The following is a 23,371-nucleotide window of genomic DNA, read 5'->3' on the forward strand; positions in this document are numbered from 1 at the left end:
ATGGATGGGGAGACTGAGAGGATGCATCGGGAGAGGAAGTTTTGTACCAGGAAGCTCCATAAGCGTACAGGCAAGTGGGGCTATGGCCGGGTTCGTTATAAGAGGTTGGGGTGGTTTTAGGACTCAGTGCGGGGCTGGGGTAAGGGTAATTTATGGTAGGGGCTAAGTTTTCGTTTTTTGTGCTCAGGGTGGGGGAAGGGGGGTGGGGTTGTTTTCAGGGATGGGGCTCGGTTTGGGGATTTAGGGGTGAGGGAATGGTTGAGGGCATATGGTGAGGGTGTTTTTTTTAAAGGGAAAGGGTTTTAGACCACAGTGTGGGGGAAGGTGTAGAGGTAGTTTTAAAGTTAGAATAGGGGTAAGTTTTAGGCCTCAGAATAGAGGGGGTCACAGTAGTTTTCATTAAAGGGCCTCATGGAAGGGGAAGGGGAAGGGGAAGGGGTAGGATTAAGGACAGGCCAGGATACGGATTAGGCCTCAGAGTGGGGGTTGGATGGCGATGTAGAGGGATAGAATTTCAGGGCGTAGGGCAGTTGGGGGGTCTGGGTAGTGGCAAACTTAACCATGCATGTCAACTTACCAATCATTCCTTAACAACAACATTGCGTAGTAAAGGCATACGTGGTAAAGGAATGTGTGGTTAAGATGCATTTTTGGTCTAGGCTGTGTTGAATAGGCACACATGTTTTAGCCATGCGTGCCACTGTCATACAATCCAATATGTCACCTGTGCAAACAGGAAGATAACTCTCTTGGGTACAACATATGCTGCCTTCTAGATGGATATTGGAGAGTTCCATTGAACTAGGATTTCAGCATGCCTGTCTGAAAAAAGAGTTAAGAGACTCTCCTTAGCGACCTGTAAGGTACTAGTTAGCGACTAGGGGTGGGCGGAGAACTACGCTCCGTTCGCGGAGTTTGCGAAGTTTCGGCAACATCGCACTTCGCGGAGAGCGCAAAGCTGTCGTCTACTTCGCAATCTACAGCATCGCGTAGTAGTTTTTCTTCCGCGCGCGCTCAATAGCATTCTCGCGTGCGCGGTAATTTATTTATTTATTTATTTATTTATTTATTTATTTTTTAGATTTATACAGCGCGTACAATTGCCCGTAGGCGCCTCAGCGCTAGAAACTTTGAATGTCTTCCCGAGGTTAGGCCGGTAACTATTCTTTATCAAACAGCCAGGTCTTTATCTTTCTGCGGAAATGCATAAGGGATGGGCTGTCTTTGATGGAAGCTGGCAGGGAGTTCCATAACCTGGGAGCAGCCACAAGAAAGCGTCTATCGCCCCAGTTAACTGTTTTTGTTCGTGGTATTTGAAGGATTTTAAGGTTGTTAGATCGGAGCGATCTTATGGAGGACTGGTATCTGAGATGGGATTTCAGGAAATGTGGACCACAGTTGTGCAGTGCTTTATAGAGTATGCACAGCGCTTTAAACTTGATCCTGTTTCCTAATGACTTACCGTGGTTCTGCGTTCGCTTTCTCGCTTTTCTCTCCCGGTCGCATTCGCTACGATGTTTGGAATCCGGCCCACAATCCAACCCGACTGTGAAAACGCGATTACGTCATTCGGACGCGCGACCACGTCATTAGGACGCGCGATCTTCTTACAGCGCTATGTTGGTAAGATCGCGTTTCCGAGCACGCAGAAACTGCAATCTGGCACAGAATATCTCTCGAGCATGTTAACATTTTCTCTAAAATGTTCATTTAACCCCTCAGATTGTGATTTGGCAGTTTTTTTTGGGCTAGGAGTCCTCTTTTTGTTTCTACTCTTTTTTTCAAGAGAAAGGAAGTGGCCCTGAGTCTCCAACTTCCTGTTCCTGTCCACCAGGCTCCTCCCAGTGCTTTGTCCATGTGGTGTTCCCTTTCATTTCGAATTGGAGCTGGAAGGATCACTCTTTGTGTTTGTCTGCTGCATCATAGCATTTAATTGGATTTATTGAGGAATTTTGGATTTGAACTTATCTTTCACAAGTAAGTTTGAGAATTGAGAATTGGTGTACTGTATAAATGTTTTTTTTTTTAACTTCAGTTTTCTGTGCTTCTTAATCTTTCCTAAATATTATTATTGGGGGAGGCCTGTACTGTTTTGGTATGTTTGCACGGTGCTGCAACGCGACCTTACAGTTTTTGTCGTCTTCGCGCGCTCAATGTGGCGCGATCACGACGTTTTGTTCAGTTCGCGCCGTCGAACACGCCGAATTTGCATTCTCGCGAGCAATATCTCTCGAGTTGCCTAAAACGTTCCCGAAAATGTAGATGCTGTTCATTTTGCTAATAGAAACTCCTCAGGTTGTCATTTGCTCGTAGTTTTTGGAGCATGGACCACTCACTGTTTCTGTCCTCTATGTACCTTGTTGTTTGAGGGTGGCCTAACCATGTGGGCGGCTTGGTGGCGGCCATGTTGTCAAGCCAAGCATTGTCCTTTTGCCATAGGAATGTATTGTCTATTTGTCTGTCTTCTCTTTCTTTTCCTGTTTTTGGGGGTGGCACTAGCCTGGCCATGTGGGGGCGGCCATTTTGTGTGACCTTCCATCCTGGTTGCCGCAGGCCTCCAAAGTTGTGTGATTTTTTTTATGCCAGTAGGCCTAGAGTCCCAGAGATAGTCAGCTGGGATGCTTGATGTAGCGGTTTCCATTTTGTCTGTTGAATTTAACATCATTTAGGGCATGGGTGGCAATGCAATGAATTTTCAGATGTGGTGTTTGGGGTGTAGTTAACTAGTTAACTCTTTGGGGGAAAACTCCAAATGCCTTTGTTGTTTGTGTTGTTGTGTAACTTTCAAACCTTGTAGCCATGGGGATTTTCTTTTTTGCATTAAGCTGTGATGTATGCATCCTTCTTTTTCTGGCCATATAGGGAGGGATATAGGCCTGGTTGAGTTTATTTTTTTCTGGCCTTTGCCCTTTACCCATGTACCTGTGATGAGTGCCCATGTGGAGCTGTGGTGGTAGTAGTAGTAGTGTGCCGTTTTGTTTTTGACAAATTGGCCTGTGTCTTGCCATTGTTCCTGTTGGCTTACTACTGTTCACATCCCCATTGCTATCTGCTGCAGGTCACTGATGCTGCATCCATGATGCACAAATTATGGATAAACAAGTTCCTCTTCCACTACATTTGCATTTTAATTCTTTTCTATTCTTACTCTTACTGGATGTACTAATACTTCTAGTAGTAATTAAAGCTAAAATAAATCCATATTCGACTGATGTTGTTCTGCCTTCTTTGCTTGTAGGTGCACAAAAGACTGAAGAGGAGGTGTCTGTCATCATTCATCGCCTGTTCTACTGCCAGACAGATGTCCTTCTGTACTACGTCACGTGTGGTGTGAGTGACTAACCTGACCAGACATCATTCTCTGCAACTTGTGCAACTGAGTGCTGCTGCTGACATCTGAAGAAGATGGGCCCAAAGAAAGCAGGTACCAGGTCCTCCAAAAAAGTTGCTGAGAAGTGGGAAGAGCAGAAGAAGGAAGTGACACTTAAGTCTGGTGTTGACCTGAAAACCTTTTTTGGTATAAAAAAGTACGCCTGCAGCAGCAGTGACCGGGGTCCAAGCTGGGGCCCGCACCTCCACATCAGTGGGCCCAAGCCACCCCCCCAGGCCCAAGCAGATGAGTGGGGAAGAGGTAGCCAGCCTAATGTTGGAAAGCAGTGATACTGAGCATGACCTGAACTTATCGCAAAGTAGTACACATTCCACGCAAGAGGGAACACAGCAGAAAAGTGGTGAACAACAACTAGCGCCCGCAATAGTAGATGTTCAACAACCACCGCCTGCAATAGTAGATGCTCAACGAAAAGAACAACCACAACCAACACTTGTAATAGTAGTTCCCCAACCACCGGCCGCAATAGTAGATGTTCAACAAAAACAACTACCACAACCACCGCCTGCAATAGTTGTTCAAGAACCACCACTGGCAATGGTAGTTGTTGTTCCTCCCGAAGTCGGGGCAGTTCAGGAAATTGAGCCTGATGCAGAGCAAGAAGAGGCAGCACATCCTGCAGGAGATCTATTGGGTTCCAAATCCCCACCAAGGAAAAGGAGGGTTAGTCCATTGAGTTCTTCGCCAAGCATCCCTTCTGATGATCTTGATCTCAATTGGGAGCCAGAACGATCTGAGCATGAGAGGGAGAGACATCCCAAGAAGACCAGGCTAGGGAAAAGGAAGGTTCCAGGAAGCCTACCACTTATGGAGTGCAATGTTCAGCAGCCGGATAATGATAATGATGGTGATGATGAGTCAGACCCAGTCATCACAAGCATTACTCCTGGCCCTGAGGACATGGAGACCAACATTTAACCCTATCAAGAATGGCTGCGACTAGGGATGTAGTAGCACGCATACCACCAACACAGGCCACACCAAAACTACCTCCAGCTTCCATTTTTACATTTGCACACAGCCGGCAGCGTCCTACATCCAGCACAAGTTCCACCTCAGCAGAAGAAGGTAGTGGTACTACTGCGAAGCCACATAGTGCAGTTCACCACACAACCTCCAGTTCATCCGGCATTGGAAGTGGCACTTCTAGCAGGAGTCAAAAGTTAAGCTCCCCAGTGTGGGACTTCTTTACAGTTAGCGCAAATGAGGAGAACATTGCTATATGCTCCATTTGTCATTCCTCTGTTAGTCGTGGTAAGCTTGGCACAAACTATGGTACCGGAGGCCAAATGACCCATTTGAAAAAACACCACGCAATCAAGTGGGAGGACCACCTACGTATCATAAAAGCTGGAACCATTAATGATGGTGGGGAAGCAGTAGAAGGTCCACGGAACACACAGGAAGAAGAGGGAGACATTCTATCTGGTAGTGGTACACCAAGTACCCCTGTCCCACTCCCCAGCACTACAGTGGTAGAACCCAGATCCTCCGGATCAGCAACATCTCTGTGGCACCAGAGTACGAGTAGCCCGGAGACACCAAGGAGTACGGGTGCGAAGTCTGCGACACAAAGTACTGCATCGGGCATATCTGAAAGAAATACCAAGCAGCGTACCATTCTTAGCATGTTTAGGCAGGAGGGAAAGTACGAGCGCAACCACCCAATAGCACGTTTATACAATGCTAAGCTTGCTAAAATGTTAGCTCTGGACCTTCTCCCATTTTGTTGAAGGGATGGGTTTCCTGGAATTTGTGTCAACCCTCTGCCCAAAATGGAATGTTCCCAGCCGCTACTATTTTGCCAGAGTTGCTGTTCCAGCACTACACCACGACGTGCTGGAATTGCTTGGAAAAACCTTGCAGCAGAGTGCAGTGCATAGTATCCACCTGACAACAGACATGCGGAGCAGTACCCAAGCCACAGATTACATGTGCATCACTGCACACTGGATCTCTTTTTCAGGTGTTAGAGACAAGATATCTACAGGCATTGACATTACTGAGATTTTTAATGATACTCGCAAACATGCAACTGTAGCCATGTTTGCTATGGAGAAATCGCATACTGCTGCAAACATTTTGGATGAGTTCAACAGCAAGGTCTTTGAATGGCTGCCACCAAGAGGCCTCAATATTGGTTTTGTTGCCACCGACAATGGCAGTAATGTAGTTAAGGCCATGGAAGATGGCGGCTATTTCAGGGTCCCGTGTTTGGCACACTGCATCAACATTGTGGTTCAAGACTTTCTGAAAAGTGAAAGCAAAGTCAGCAACTTACTGACCATTTGCAGAAGAATCTGCACGCATTTCAATCATTCTTTTAAAGCCCGGAAGCAGCTACGGGTCATTCAACGTGAGTATAAAATGCCAGTCAAAGCACTCATTCAGGAGGTACCAACACGTTGGAACTCTACGTATTACATGCTCGAACGGCTGTTTGAGCAGTACATACCACTCAATGAATATGTCATGACAAGATCAGGGGATAATGCTGTTAAAGACATGACTGTTGAGATGTGGCAATGGGACCTCATTAAATGCCTGACTGAGATGCTACTTCCTTTTGAGGTCTTCACACGTGCAGTCAGCAGGGAGGACTGTACTATGAGCCAAGCAATCCCACTGTTGTACATGCTTGAGCAAGAGCTGAAGGAGGTGTCTGGAAACGTACGAAGGTGTGGGAAAACGTGAAGCATGTAATTTTGCGAAGTCCTTAGCAAGGAGCTTATCTCAGAATACAAGGATTCAAAATAAGATTTTGTCACATGAACATTACATTACTGCCACAATTTTGGATCCACGGTACAAATTATTTGTGAACAGCAATGCAGTAATTCCTTTTTCTAAAGAGGATGTTTCCAAGTACAAAACTGTAATAGCCAAGGAAGCCACTGATTTAGAAAACGAACAGCTCTCAATTAGAGGCCTGCCAGGGCCAGCCCAGGACAGTGCAAGTACTACTGAGCATCCTACAGAGTCAAGTTCTTCTTCACAGCATGCGAGCAGTGCGTTTGCTTCCCAGCAGTCACCAACACAAACAATAACACCAACCACACCAACAGGATCTGATTCATCAGACACAAGCAAAAAAATAGCTGCTTGGTTTCTACAGAAAGGGATGGGGAAGTCCGTTGCTGCCGCAAAGCAAAAAGAGGAGGAGCAAACCAGAGCACCAATGAACATTGAGCGGATGGTCCAGGCCTATCTGGATGACACAACAGAGGTGTTCATGGAGCAAAGCCCATTGGTGTATTGGTATAGGACAAGAAGCCAATGGCCACTGCTTAGCAGGCTGGCGATAAAGTATCTAGCTTGCCCTTTTGCAAGTGTCTCTTCTGAGCGTGTGTTCAGTGCTGCTGGTGCAATTGTGACTGTGAGAAGGACCAGTCTCTCGCCCAAAAGCGTGGAGAGGTTAACCATGATAAAAATGAACCAGCACTTGATACCACCAGACTACAAAGTCTGTGAATCAGAGCTGGAAGAGGAGAGTGAGTCGGAAGAAATAAGTATTGGGTTACAGGACCTACTTCTGTCAGAAGAACCACCAGGGTTTGAGGAAGAGCTCCTCTTCCCTGACAACTAGTGCTTGCGGTGCCCAACGTAATCAACATCAACCACATGTAAGAAGAGAAGTTTGCTGGGAGGTATACTGGAGGAGAGGCTGGTAGTACTAATAGGACAAATATAACTTTGAGTGAGGGGCACAGCATCTATCTGTTTGCATGTTACACATGTGGTCAGTTAATAAAGTATTTCAATCAAACACTGGCCGCTGCCCTGCATCTAGAGTAAACCTTGTGACGTACAACAGTAACCCCACCACAAAACAACATCATATCATATCTGTATAAATTGAAAATAAATAACATTTATTCATGTTTAAAAATAATATCCTCCTATCCCACCCCTATCCCCACCCTAACCCCAACCAATGTCCAAGTCCAAAGAATGTCCCACAAAAATAACCCCAACACCCAATTCCCACCCACCAACAAAAGTATTAAAAAAGGGGCAAATCAACAGGGTCCGGGCCCATTACAGTTGGCGGGCTTTAAGGTGTTTGTCCACAATGATTTTTACGCGCTCCTCTAATTGGTCCTCCAGCTGGGCCATCCGGAGGAGAGGTTTTTGCCGAAAAGCACGACACCTGCATTTGCATCCATTGTGTGTGGGGGTGGCAGATGTTAAAAGCCGGCGGTGAGCGGCTGCCTGGCCACGGCGCCGTACTGCTGCAGGTGGAGCCTTGCTGGGGCCAGACGCATTGGAAGAGGCAGCAGCTGCTGCCGCCGCCTCCTCCTCCTCAGCCTCAGCCACCAGCTTGCGGTACTCCTCCACAATGGCCTGCAGTTTCCTTTGCCGGGCCCTGGCTGCCAACTCCTTCCACGATGGTTTTGAGGAAGGAGTATGAGTATCTATAAAAAAAGAAATAGAATTGTAACTGAAACTCTTCATAATTAATTCAACAGTACATTGTGGCATAGTAGCACTACCAAGCGCAGTACATACAATTGGTGTCAACTTTTAGTATCTATATAATCTGTCCTCCTGCTTCCCCTGCCTGTAGCATTTGTTGAAGTTTTTTCCGGCATTATACTTGCCCTAGTACTGGGTGGCCTTGAGTACACATAAGAAGAACAAATGTCTTTTTTGTATCCTTTTAGTTTTTCAAAGTAAGACTCTGCTTCCAGTGACAGTCTTCACCTATGATGAATATACAAATACATTTAGGGGGCATCCACCCAATAAAAGTCAATGTCTATCATTCTTTATTATCGGCTTAGCTGGTTTCACTTTCACCAGCAACCACCCATGCGTCCACTCCTTCCTTGCCTTGGGTTTCATTGACACAAACTCCGCTCATGATTCTTGCTATCCACTATATCCATGCACCCATATTCTTTTGCCCAACCAGGCCTGCAATTTCCTTGACCTTAAAGTTCTACCCATCCTTTAACAACCCATGTATACGATTCATATCAGCCATGTGAATGAACCTTACAAAGTATCCTTCTATGGTAGTTTGTCTTATTATTACATCTCTTTAGTCCTTCCTCCTTCCACCCTAGTTCGCCTCTTTCCCTTTTTGTTCAACACATCCCTCAGGTCATCTGATCTAACTTTTAGTCTTCTCCAAAAGTTACACAGCTGAGTTGGAGTCTGATGGAAGAGGCCTTATTTACTCAACTCAAACTGGTAATGCTACAAAGGGTGTCTTCTTCAACCATTGTATTTTGTCCAGTACAACTTCAAATTCATACTTTCTTAATACGTCTCATAGCACAGTGAGGAAAAAAATGTCCCCCATCCACCTAGTAATGCAAATAAGTAATGAATATAACTTACCACCGCCCACCGCTGAACTTTCCTCTCCCACTGATGCTCCTGCAGGTGCTGCGTCCTCTGTCCCCTCCTGGATGGCAATCTCTTTGCCGCTGGCCCCGTCGGCACTGGTGGTTAGTATTGATTGTGCACCTATAAAAACAAGTACACCTTTTTAGATGCCTGCACACCTCCCCCTATTTTACTAGTTGTACTTTTTTCACCAGGAAGGAAGATTGAAAAAACAGTCACGTACAACAAGAATCGCTGTGACAGTGTAACTAGTTCAAATCGCGTCCAATGTACAGCAGTCACATTAGACAGAGTTTAGTTTTAATTTATTAGATGGTCCCTAGGGTCATCTAATCTACTCCTACTCTAGTCTTTGGAAAGTTAGCCTGAGCCATATAACCATTTTTTGATCCGTGTCTACTGCTTTGCCCATGTTACCTTGCAGCTTGTTGCACAGTAAGAAAGACACCATTGAGGCCACATGAGTCTCGCATACAATTGACAACCCAGTATTGTTAGTCCATAATGTTGCACTTGTTGCCATGTGATGACTGCTAAAAACTGGCATAGTTGTATTCACTGTCTAACGTGCAATATTTTTCTCATAGGCAGATGAGAAGAGAAGATTGCCTTCTACGAAACAAGGGATTTGCAGAGCTTTCGAAAGATGCATGTGTAACCACTAACAGTATACGTTCAATGGTGAGAGGTCTCCCACAATTCACACATTTCTCTATCGTGCACTAGATGTACAAAATGTACAGTATTTAATCTTCTTCATTTTGCATGGTGGAGCAAGATGTTTTTCATCGAAATACTTACAAGTTACAACAATACAAAGCTTGTTAATTATTACAAAAAATAAAGTTTTTGAACTTGCACGTAGACTCTGTGGTATATTTTCAGTGTCTGGGGTGCTGGGGACTGAAACGAGTGAGTGAGCGAAAGGGTCTTCTACTCTTCTTCTTCTGTTCTGGCGTGGGTTGTGTATTAAAATCATTGGGTATATCTAACTATCTTCGTGTGGGGGTCGGGAGTGGGACAATTGACTATGACCGAGACACTTAGGTAGGTAGACTAGACGGTCATTGGATTATGGGTTCTTCTGACTGAGTTCTGTGACCAGGGTGTAAGGTCCAACCTCCCTATCACCAACATCAACAACATCCTATTTTCTTCTTGTACATAGTTGTGTATGTGCAGAGAGAGAATAATAATAACCACAACAGTAGTAGAAGTATACTAACTGAACAAAAATTAGTAGGCAAACATCTGGTTGTGCATTTTTGTTGGTGGGAATTGAGAGACTGGAGATTACAGAGGACAACGCAAAAGACAGGAGTGGACCCAATGGCTACAGCTATTCTATCACAGCTTTATTCAAAAGAATACCTTAACTAAAGAGTGGCCAACAGGGCAAGCTTAGCTACACACAGTCTAATAGTAGTAGCACAGAGACTCTAGGGGCGGAGGCAGTTTGAAGGAACTGAAAGTCAGGGATGGCATTGGATAGTTACGCAAAATTTGGAAAACAAATGTAAGATCAAAGAAGGTTTTGCTAACATTGAATTACGAAGGAGGATTAATAGGTTGGAAAAAATAAGGTGCGTTAAAAAGTTAGGGAAATATAATTGTTAATAATATAAGCACTGTAGGACTTACTGGGGCCAGCAGCAGGATCCGCGGTAGAGGAGCGCTCCTCCAGTTGTTGTCCCGCCAACTCAGACCCCGTCTTCTTGCCCCTGGGTGGTGCTGATCATGTAAGAAATAATAAAGAAAGAGAAGCATTAAGTGCTGTGAAACAAAGACCTCATTCAAAAATCCTCTCAAACATTTTAGGGAACAACAATTCCAATAAAATTGACTTCGAAGTATAAATGACTACTGGCTTGCAAGATCCACAGACCGTCTTCTTATAGAACACTAATCAAATGTGCCATAAACATTCTGATTGCAGAATACTAGCGAAGCCAGTACCACCTGACCTTCCCCACCTATTCAAGAATCCAGATGGGCCAATTGTTCAGTAAGTCGGCATTTCAATTTTATTTTTGCCCGCAAACATGCATAGATGATGAGATGGAGGACACATGCATAAATTTGTACATACACATAATTGTTGGTTGCTTGCGTCAGAACTGCTACTGACTCACCTGACCATGCTATTGCTGTGCTAAGCCTACTACTCAGTAAACAAACTCAAACCGGTTCTATGGAGGGGTGGGGTAAATAAGAACTAACTAAGCATTCAGTGACAGTGGAGGCGTCATGCAGACCGTTAAAAAATATGAAGCAAGTAATACTATCCATCCACCACTATTTCACTAAAGGACAATGGGACTAGACTCTAGCAATAGCATCAACTAACTTCAGTTCTCTAAAAACTCTAACATCAATAATCAGCAGCCCAAGGTAGCGCTAAGTTACAAACCAGTAAGAGAAGTGGCGAGCAGCACCTGTGTCATACAATAACAGAAGAATTTGAGACTGAATTCATCGGCAATGTAACTAAGCGCACCAGTAACCATGTTACTTATTCATCCAAGAATTATACACAATACTTGTACTACTATAATATATATTAAATTATTAATATTACTAGCTACTCACCAATCCCCACGACTTCAACACCTATCAGGTCCAACAGGTCCTGCTCCCTGTCCAGAATGTCTGCCCACCGGTGGGCCAGCTGCTGGTGGGTGCGCCGGATTTCTGAGCTACGGTAGACTGCCCGGCGCACCTTCGCCCACCGGCGGTGACGCTCCTCTGGCAGGTAACCGGACCCTGGCCTGCCGCCTGCTGCCAAGGTCAAGGGGAGGTGGCGCTGGATGAAAAAAACCAGGGCGGCCACCTCCGCCTCCCCGAAAAGATTCCGGGCCTACACCCCTGCAGGTCGCAATCTGCCGCAAGGCAGCCGGCTCTTGGGCGCAGGCGCCTTGCCCTTCGAGCCGGTTCTGCTGCTCCCCTCTGCCATGGTTCTGGGGTGGAGGTGAAGGTGGAAAAGAAAGTTAGGGGGAAGAAGTAGGAGCTTAAATAAAGAAGTAAAATAAAACAGTAAAAAAGCTAAAAAAAGGTGGAAAAGTAGAAATAAAATGCAAAATATAAACTTAGGGATAGAGAGAGATAGATGAGAAGTAAATAAAGTAAGAAAAACTGTGAAAAGAGGTAAGGATTGAAGAGATATAAGGTGGATAGAAAACTAGGCCCAGCACCATAGCATAGAGTGTGAAAAACAAGATGGCCGCGCCCATCGCGGCCACGTGGGTAAGTTCGCGCGAGATTTCACGCGAACACGCACTTTGTCAGTGTGAACAAGTAGTTGTGTTCCTGAACAAGACGTGCACCGCACGAACGCGTTATTCGCGACCCGGAAGAGGAAGTAGGGGACGCGGGCGGGCGGGACAATTGAAAAAACAAGATGGCCGCGCCCATAGCCCACCACATGGGTAAGGTCGCACGCTACAATACCTCGAACACGCAGACAGCACCCCGAACACGCACTACGCGCTCCCGAGCAAGAAAACGGCTCGCGAACGGGACCAGCAAGCTACTACGCAAGCTTGCGAAGCTACGCAAAGCTCGCGTAGTGCGAGAACGGCTTCGCGTAGCTTCGCGGAGTGCGGCTACGTGAACTACGCCCACCCCTATTAGCGACAATAAGGAGCTATAGAGGGTAATTTGTCAGGTGACCCTCCACTCGGAATCACAAGAATAACAAAAGGCCTGACAGAAACCGAGGCTCACACCATCTTATTTCATAGTCTGCGATATTAGACCGGAGAAGTACATTAACTCTATGTCCTTCAATCCTCTGTTAAATATTCAGATAATGTTCATCCAGTATCAACCACCCCAACAAGTTCAATTCAATTCAATTTCAATCTTTATTTCGGCATGGATGCCATAAAAGAACAATTGTATACATACAATAAAACATGTTTATAAATAGACAACATGATACATAAATTCATTTTTTTAAAAACATTTGTTCGTATTAAAAGGCAAGGAACATGAAACCATTCATTAAAGGACAATTCATTCTTATTGGAGACGGTTATAAACAACAGGAATGGAGTTTCATCAGTTATCCCCCTATTATATGATTGAACCGCAATTTTGACATTTCTACTTAATTACAATCTATAGCCCAGTTTTCTTCTTTGGAAAAAAATACAATGCAAGAATCTGCTTACACTAAATACAATAGGTTGCCTTGTGTTGGTCGAAAGAATTCTCAGAGCCTGAAAACAGGATCTTACACCTAATGCTAGGCATATTGGTTTGATCCATCTTTTCCTAGCCTGAGCATATACTGGGCAGAAAAAGAGGATATGTAACTCGTTTTCTTTTTGGTTAGTTCCACACATGGGACAAGGTTCATCTTCCACATGGTTTGAAACATTTGCACCTCCAGTCCAGCGAGCCAATGTGGAGCCTGTTTGGAGGTTGCCATATCTAAATTTCAGAAATAGAGTCTTTGCTAAAGGTGGTTCTATTTCGTCCAGAAAGGTCTCAAAGGTTGGTTCGTCTTTGAAGGTAAGGAACCTTGTTACTAATGTCCCACTGGATGAAGCACTTTTGATCATGTCTATAATATAAGACCAATAGGCCTTTTTACCATAGTTTTTGAATTAGGTGGTAATAGATCGGGGTTTTCCCAGTAGTGTGTCAGACCTAGATTGTTAAGCCAGAATTTAACATGTTTGAACCGAGATATTACTTTGAAGCTATCAAGCTCCATAATTTCTTTAAGCCCATCTCTATAATCTTGCAACTCAGGTACCTGCCATAGCCTAATCCATAGCAGTAGAGGGCGTAAAATAATATGATGGTCCGTTCTACGAAAGTTTAAATCCAATTGAAGGGGCACCAGAGGAGTACTTCTGGGGACTCTGACCAGACTTCTCAAGAAGTTGTTATCTAGGACGCTAAAAGTGTCTTTCGACCCAGGGCCCCAGATTTCTGAGCCATATAGCACTGCTGGCTGGACTTTAAACTTGAAAAGTTCAACTGCAGGAGATACAGCTTTGCTGGTGCTCAGACCTTGCTCCCTAAGAATGGGTGTGGTATTCTGACAAAAGGTCATCTTGCTTTTTTCCAGTTGGGCTTTCCATGTAAAATTGGAATCCAGTGTCACCCCTAAGTATGCAAAGTAGGGAACCGATTCCAATTTTAATCCGTTTAAAATTAAGCAGCCTTTGTCAGATTTGGTAGGATTTAGCGCCATACACTTAGTCTTTTTCCCATTTATCTCCAATCCTTTCTTATTACAATACTCATTGAAAGAATTTAAGAGAGCTTGTTGACCTTTTTTTGTCTGGGAAATCAAGATGGTGTCGTCCGCGAATAGTAGGGAAGTTACTTTTACCCCGTTTAGCTTGGGGGAATCGTTTTTGCATCCCTCTAGATGTAAAGGAATGTCATTCACAAAAATTGAAAAAAGTGTAGGTGCCAATACGCACCCCTGGCGCACACCACGCTCAATAGGAATTTTGGGGGTTAGTTCTCCTTTTGGGCCCCATCGAACTCTCGCGAAGTTGCCTCTGTGGAGCTCTTTGATTTGCACTATCAAGGTGGGTGGCATCCCTGCTAAACTCAGTGCTTCCCATAATAGTTTACGTGGGACTAGATCGAATACTGCCCTTAGATCGAGGAACGCAACATATAGTTGGCCCTTTTTGATCTTAACATATTTCCAGTAAAGGCAGCAGAAACGGAAAATTTGATCGATTGTGCTAACTTTGGGTCTGAATCCCGCTTGGTATCTAGTCAAAATTGCCTTTTCATCCAGCCAATCATTAACACGAAATAGGATATGTCGCGCATAGATTTTCTGAAGTATATCCATTAAGCTTATCGGCCGGTAATTTGAGGGGTCCATCCTGTCTCCTTTTTTGAAAATTAAAACAATTTCAGCCCCCTTCCAACTCTCTGGGAAGTCTAGATTTCGGGATAACTCATTACACAGATGATTAATGTAAGGAGCCCATATTTTTAGGTCGTGTTTATACAAGTCTTGTCTAACCCAGGGGCTTTACCAGATTTAATTTGGCTTATTGCCAATTCTGTCTCTCCTAGAGTAAAGTCCAGATTGTCTGTTGGGAGAGCATCACTTGGGATAACCGTATCTGTGGGGGATTCCTCATATTCCTTATAGAGGCTAGTGAAATGGTTTACCCAGGTCTGTTCGTCCAAATAGACGTCCTTGACCACTCTCCCTTGGTGGTTCCCATTCGCTATTAACCTCCAAAAGACTACATTATCACGTGCTTTTGCTGCGAGCAGCAACTCCGCCCATTTCTCTTCCTCCCAAGCTATTTTGGATGCCTTTTGCACCAATTTATAATTGTTCCTAGCTAGCTTAATATCCGAAAGTGCCTTAGATTTAATCGCAATTAAAAGTGCCCTCTTGGACTCCCTACAGGCTTTGTTGTACCAGGGTTTACTATGAGACAAATTATGTGTCTTCTGCTGCCCTTTCTTAGGCATCTTAGTAACTAGCAACTTTAGAGCATCAAAATTTTTTGGGTGTAACACCTTAAAGTGGCTGTTATTTCCCTCCTCTAATGTATTATTTAAATTTGGGCCAAAGGTGCATGGGAACAGTGTGTATATTTCTGCGATAATTTCGCCATTATCAAGTATAAGTGGCCAATTGAGAGAACGTCTGTTGTTACTAATGTGGATCTCGTTATTGTCACCATTAGTTACTTCTTTGGTCATGGAAGAAGCTATATCTCCAAATAGGGAAGCCTCAATTTTGAGATCTAGGGGGAAGTGATCACTTTCTAATCTTTCTATTACCTCGAAGTCAAGGAGATATTCCCATGACGACATTGAGGCAATGATAAAATCTATATTACTTTTATAATTCCCCCTAAAGAAGGTAGGCTTCTTCAAACTATCCGACGTTAGCCGTCCATTGCAGGCCCTAATGCAATGTTCTGCACATAATTTCGTCATTTGGAGGGCCAGGGGCGAACATTTAACTGGTTTGGTATTATCTAAAGCAGGGATTCTATTAGCCTCATCTTCTTCTAAGAAGATGTCGCTGAGTCCCACAATCGGCTCAAAATTGCAATTAAAATCTCCTGCCACGATAACAAAGTTCTCCCTGGTGTCCAGATGACCCAAAAGGAGATCTAGGTGAGTTAGTATAGGAGATTCTCTTGTGGTAGGTATCGGCCTGTTGTATACATTTACTAGATAGAGTTTTTTCTCTTCACGTGCGGTAATTTTCAAAACCAATATATCTGGGGAATTGGCATCCACCACTTCAATATCCACTCTTAGATTGACTTTCACCCAGGTTATCAAACCGCCCGAGGGTCTTCCACATCTAGAAGGAATGGCACTAGTGCCATACGATTTGTACCCTAGTCTGTGTATAATTTCGACTGACCAGGTCTCTTGCAACATACAAAAGTCAAAAGAGTCAATATAACTTGCCCATTTTGGATCCCTTAGGTTTTTTGATACCTATGTTCCAAGAGACCAGTTTTAAGGATTGGCTTGTTTCCGGGGCCTTTTCCAACAATACATTTCCCACCTCCCCAAGCTCTACTATAGGCCATTCTGATCTAATTGCATCAAATTGTAAGGGCAGCAGATCATTATGGTTTCTAACACTTCCATTTGATATAAAATTATCCCCAGTTGTGGATACCACCACAGGAAAAGGGCATACGTTCCACAGAGATTTTGTTTCATTAGAAGTACCACCAACTTTCAAAAAGCATAATTCACTTCCCATTCCCCCTCCCCCCAGCAAGTTGTCATTTTCTGAATCATTTCCCACAGTCCCCTCAGACATTTGGCATCATTCACAATCATCTAGACCACTAAATATATCGAATCTATTGGTGGTTTCCAGAGGAGTGAAAGGCTTTAGATGGTCCATTCTTCTGTTGTTAGATTTGAAATGTCGATAAGGAACACAGGGGCATATTATCAAGCAATAGCGATAATTATCGCTATTGCTTGGTTAGAGACAAAAATTTACCCCAGCGCTGCGGCGATTTTTACCGCAAATAAACCTTGGTATTACCAAGGTTTAACGCAAATGCGGTAAAAATCGCCGCAAAGCATGAATATCGCTGAAAAGTCAGCGATATTCATGCATTAGCGAGCTAATGCTCTTAGCCATGTTATCCACCTCCCATTGGATAACATGGCTAAGAACTGCTCAGGGCAGGTGTTAGCTTTTGGAGATATTCCCGCTTAGCGCGAATATCTCCAAAAGTTGGTAATAGGAGATAGCGATGTTAGCGACTGTTTTCAGTCACTAACATCTTGGCACGCCCACTTTGCATCTCATTAGTGATAAATATCACTGACATGCAAAGTGGGGCCCAAGATGGTCGCTATCTCCTACTAGCTGTCGCTAACTGGTGTTAGCGGCAGCTAGGTAATAGGGAGATAATTTTATCTCCGCTTTCTTGGCTTTTAAAGCCAAAAAAGCGGAGATAAACCCCCTTGATAATATGCCCCTAAGTTTCAACCAAAGGGATCAGGTGCAGGTACGGGGTTTGGTGGGTAGTAGAGCTCCATAGGATTTTGTCTGGTAGGTGGTTGCAGTGTGTAATGAGTGTTGCCAGCCCTCTGTATAAATGGTGGATAAGGACCGGGAAGGGTTTGAGATGTTATATGCGAGGGTGGTTGGTGCTGGGAGGGAAATACCACGGACCTGGGATAGAAATATGTCAATGGTCTAGGAATTATGTAATTACTTGTGGTATCTGGAGGCCAATTTAATATAAATTGGACTGCGTTGGGGTCCCTGAAATTCACAACCACTACATCGCCCTCAATGTTTTTTGGTCTACTTCCCAGCCATTGGAGGCGACGGACGTGCACAATTTCACCATTTACATGGTTTGCTATTGGCCTGTAAAGACTTAGCCAATGCATGATCTTGTTTTTAAGTTGTGCAAAACCCTCCCGCTTGCTGGATTGTAACACGGGGACCCCTGTTAGAACTACCACAAAGGGCACTGCCTCTGGTGGTAATTCTGGGATGGGAGCCTGTTTGGGTCTCTCCCAACTAGGCTTTTGTCCCCTCGCCTCGGTCACTAGGCTTTCCTGTGGAGTGATAGCCGTACCATTAGGTGGTTTGCTTGTAATGGTAACTGGCGTGAAGTCTGTTTGCTTGTGTGAATTTTTAGGAGGTGGGATTAATTGAACAGTTGTTGTTTTGTTCCCTTTGGGCGCAGAAGTAGAGGGGTTCCCCAGCAAGGTAGATTTAGCTGGTGGAGCTGAGGCAACTGGGATAAGTTTGGCCTCGATAGCAGTTTTATGCGTTACTGTGTTGGGTATTTTTGTGTTATCTTCACCCTTGTTTCCCAGTGCACGCTCAATTGAGCTTAGTCTAAGTTCCACTTCGATCAGCCTCTCCAAGATCGATGAAGAATAGGTTTTAATTAAACTTTCTATGGAATCAAGGGTGGCAGAGTCACAGTCAGTAAGGGGCGCGTTGGCCATCATAGAGGCTTCCATATTATCCTCTATATCTGTAGGCAAATTGGGGGGTGACGGAAATGTAATAATAGACCCTGCCGTAGCCACTAAAGGATTATCAGTGCTAACTACAGGAGTCTTCGCCTTTTTCCCAAAGTCAGAGTGACTTAGTTTTGGTTGTTGTAGATTCCCCCCTTTTCGCCTCTTCTTGCATGGAGGTGGCCCATGTATCCTTGGGGCTGGCATAGTGTTCTTAGCTCTACTGCGCACTGTTTTAGATGGTATAAGGGCAGGGGGCTTTGAGACGTTAGGTGTACTCATGTGCATAATTACAAGAGTATCATTCGTAACCAATTGAGGGGAGGTGATTATGGATGGTGTAGTGGTGTTTACTTCTACTAGCTGACTGTCAGATATGTGTACAATCACGTCAGCTAACTGGGAGTTTTCACTTGTGTGAGGCGGAGCTAGGGATAATGGCAACAAGGGCCGATTTTTTAAGCTTTCCACAGAGCGGCGGCGTTCAGCACGGCGCTCTGCCAAAGCAGTTTCCAAGGGAATGTCTGGGGAAGCCTTAGTGAAGTAATTATCAAGAGTTTTGTTTAACAATCCTCCCTGCTTCTCAGACATGATGAATACACTAAACTGAAGGCACAAAGCGAGGGTTACAAAAGCACAACAATATGTTACCAATGACTAAAAATAAAAAAATAAAAATAAAAAAAAAAAGTACCAGGGGTTAATGTCCAGTCCGGTCTCTTCGGTTCTCTGAGGGCCTCAGAGGGCCCGCCCTTTGCCCGGGCTTCGCTTGGGCGTCCCGCTACGCGTTGGGGCGTTGCTATGTAGGGAGAGTAGGAGGAGTAGGGGGCGGGAAGAGACTCCAGGTGCGCTGGATTGCAATGCGCTGAACCCTGGGTCTCGCAGTCCTGGCCCCCTGTGCTGTGCTCGTCAAACAATCCGAGGCGAGTATTTCCCTTCACAGGCAGCTGGCTCCCAAAAACGGCAGAGATGCAAAGGACACTCTCCCTTGTCCGAGTCAAATGTAGAAACTGCGAGTGGCTCCCGCGAAGCGGGGGCCACGAGAAGTTTTAGGCGCTGGAGGAAGGAGGAGCAGGGGGCGGGAAGAGACTCCAGGTGCGCTGGATTGCAATGCGCTGAACCCTGGGTCTCGCAGTCCTGGCCCCCTGTGCTGTGCTCGTCAAACAATCCGAGGCGAGTATTTCCCTTCACAGGCAGCTGGCTCCCAAAAACGGCAGAGATGCAAAGGACACTTTCCCTTGTCCGAGTCAAATGTAGAAACTGCGAGTTAATAAAATTGTTTATCAGTCATCACTCAGCAGACATATCCCTAAATATAGAAGTATATGTGAAAACAGAAATATTTGTGTGACAGTGAGAGTCCCTCAAGTGCCCACCACCAGAGGGTAAACTGGTTGGTTCTCACAGGCTTGCCCACGTTTTTATCATCTGGATCGCTCTCACATGTGAAAGTAACAGCTCCGTATGTTTCCATTTTTCATTGTTGAACACAAACTCTGAGCCCTTCCAGGTATTACTGCAATAATTACTGGTAATCCTCTTGGAGTAAAACCAGGGAGGGCTCAGAGTTTGTGTTTAACAATGAAAAATGGAAACATACGGAGTTCACAAACTGCTAAACCCGTAACGTGGTGTATGCAATCACATAGCCGTGCCCCAAAGTATATATTGGCAAAACCACATAGCAAGTCCACCTCAGAATGACAAAGCACAAGTCACGTATAAAACAAAGAATTTTAACAGCACCGATGGTCCCTCACTTTGTTGAAAATGGTCATTCGGAAAAAGACTTTGCATGGACATGCATCCGTCATAAAACCACCACCGAGGGGTGGGGACATCGAGGCTTTGCTGAATATTAAAAAAGCATATCTGATTATGAAATTCAACTGCGTATCAGATGGTCTGAATGAGTTGCCATAGGCCCTTTAATTGGAAGCTCTGGGTCCCCTGTGGAATAATCAGAGAAGTCATAAACCACTCAGACTAGAGACAACAAAATGAATTCCATTGTAAGACTCCATACCACAGGAGGTCGCCACCAGCATCATCACGACAATGGATGCTCACTATAATATTCATGTAAATTTCCGCAATTACCACTCGTTAATTTTTTTAAATAATGGAGACTGCTAAAATAAAAGCAGCCCACGGTCTCACTAGATAATGTGAGTATCACAATTGGGATATTTGTCTCTTTCTGCCGGTAATAGAGACTGTGGCTAACCAGAACCATTTGTAACACTGGTGCGCTCTGACAAGTATATGCCTTACGACATATTTTATACACAAAAAAACTCCATACCTTTATTTCCACTTTGTCCTGACATTTAGCAGGTTCGAGGGTAATTAATTATGGTCCGGTGAAAAAATGTTTAGAAATGGTATTGTTTGGAGAATTTTAGCGAGATTTGTTAACAAGACTACATGCCCCACAATACATCAGTGTAGATGAATAAGGCTAACTTCCGGTTGCAGTCTGCATATTAGCAGCCCATAGCGCGACGGCTGACTGCTATGCTGTGATGATGGATTGCCTTTGAAATCGGACACCGCTTGAATGTAGTAAGTCTATTCTTATCATTTTAAGCACAATAGTAGAGAGTCACAGCGCGGTACGTGGCATGCGTCAAGATAATAACGAGGACTTTGTTTTCCCATTTTTCCCGCTTTTTTCCCGGTTCCTTCTCCTTCTGGCCAGCAAAATTCAAGGCAAATATATAATTAAAATAAATAGAAGTTTCCGAGCACTTGAACACACGTGCCCCCGCACATATGGCTGAGATACCCGCCACCCCCTCTCAACACAATCCCTAAGAATGGGAATACGGAAACGGTTCTGAACTTTTGGAAGGCGGGAGGGAGTTACCCTCCCGGCCGTATTTATTAAAATATGAAACAAAATTAAAACATTAAAATAACAGTTTCATATCATGTACAATTTCATTTCCACATTACGATGTTCTTGGCTAACCTTAACACATCTCTAATACAAAGGTTCTCCTAGCCGATACTAAACATCCTGCAAATGCATTTCTAAAAATTGAAATTGTACATCCTAACATTACGGGCCAACGGCAAGGTCGTAACCGGTGTCAGATCCCTAACCCAGAACTCCCCCTTCACTTGTGAGGGCCGGTCGCACAGAGGACTACACCTTTTGTGCCTATTTCCAATTTCCCTTGTCTTGACGGGGGCCCCATGTTAACTCGACGCCATCTTAGTGGTCGTCCGAGGACTCGTGTGAGGTGTCTAGAAGGTAGCGTAGACCCCCCTCCCACCCCACACAACTTACCACATCTGCCGTCGCAGATGTCCTGGCCCCGGGAAATTCCCAGGAGAGGCCCTGCAGCCCCTCCTCCCCAGGGAGGGGCCTATGGCCGCCTTCCCTTTCGGCGTCCCCATCCTTAGAGGGGACCGCCTCCCCGTTGAGGGGCCAATGGCCGCCTCCCCCCGGGCGCTCCCATCCGTAATGGGTGACGCCCCCACCTCTAGGGATCTTCCAATTACTGCTCACCGATCATGACCTTACCGCCCGACCAAAAATAAATACGACAAACTAAGGCTAAAAGAGGAGAAAAACAATTATACTTAAGCATTCAAAGTATAACTCTACAGAACATCACTGTTCAACTCTGGTGCAACTATTTTTGAATAACATGTTGCAAATGAAGATTATCAACTTTATTGCATATCAAATCACCAACTTTATTCAGAACAACCTGTAAGAAAAAACAATACCACGTCACACGACTTTATTCAAACAACTCGCTGTCATCAGGGGCTGGTGGGTGGGTCAAAATTGGCTCTTCGTTCCGTCTCTAGCTCACGTGCAAACGGGGAGGTGCAGCTTCAGAGCACAGGAACAAGAGGATGCTTTCTTGGCTTGTCGCTCCTTTTATCCTTCTTCGGGCGGGCGTGGACCCACCTCCAATCCGCCTCCGGGGCGTGGCTAGCGGCTTCGGTGTCTAGGACAACCCACTCTTGGGCGGGAAAAGGCGCGCCCCGGCTACGCCACTTCGGGCATACCAGCCGAGGCTCGCCTCCCGCCCAAAAATGGCTTCCCGGGGGGATCGGGGTACTCCACCATACGTTCGGGGGGACCGAGTGGTCGCCCCTTTCCATATGGCTGAGATACCCGCCACCCCCTCTCAACACAATCCCTAAGAATGGGAATACGGAAACGGTTCTGAACTTTTGGAAGGCGGGAGGGAGTTACCCTCCCGGCCGTATTTATTAAAATATGAAACAAAATTAAAACATTAAAATAACAGTTTCATATCATGTACAATTTCATTTCCACATTACGATGTTCTTGGCTAACCTTAACACATCTCTAATACAAAGGTTCTCCTAGCCGATACTAAACATCCTGCAAATGCATTTCTAAAAATTGAAATTGTACATCCTAACATTACGGGCCAACGGCAAGGTCGTAACCGGTGTCAGATCCCTAACCCAGAACTCCCCCCTCACTTGTGAGGGCCGGTCGCACAGAGGACTACACCTTTTGTGCCTATTTCCAATTTCCCTTGTCTTGACGGGGGCCCCATGTTAACTCGACGCCATCTTAGTGGTCGTCCGAGGACTCGTGTGAGGTGTCTAGAAGGTAGCGTAGACCCCCCTCCCACCCCACACAACTTACCACATCTGCCGTCGCAGATGTCCTGGCCCCGGGAAATTCCCAGGAGAGGCCCTGCAGCCCCTTCTCCCCAGGGAGGGGCCTATGGCCGCCTTCCCTTTCGGCGTCCCCATCCTTAGAGGGGACCGCCTCCCCGTTGAGGGGCCAATGGCCGCCTCCCCCCGGGCGCTCCCATCCGTAATGGGTGACGCCCCCACCTCTAGGGATCTTCCAATTACTGCTCACCGATCATGACCTTACCGCCACAGGCCGGATAGTTGACCGGCTATCCGGACCCCCCACAAAAACTCCTACTTAAAGGTCATGGCTGCAAACTCTTTAACCAAGCTACGAAGTCTCCTATGAGTAAAGAATTCCCCACCCGGGACAAATGGACTCCATCCTCTAGATACATTCGGTCCCCCCTGATACACCCATGCGGAATAGAATGCAATGTACTAGTACGGAACAATCTACCAAGCTTGTTATTCACCTTCTTCACTGAATGATTTACAGCAGCCACCGAAATA

The sequence above is a fragment of the Lissotriton vulgaris genome, chromosome 6, assembly GCF_964263255.1.
Source record: "Lissotriton vulgaris chromosome 6, aLisVul1.2, whole genome shotgun sequence".
NCBI lineage: Eukaryota > Metazoa > Chordata > Amphibia > Caudata > Salamandridae > Lissotriton > Lissotriton vulgaris.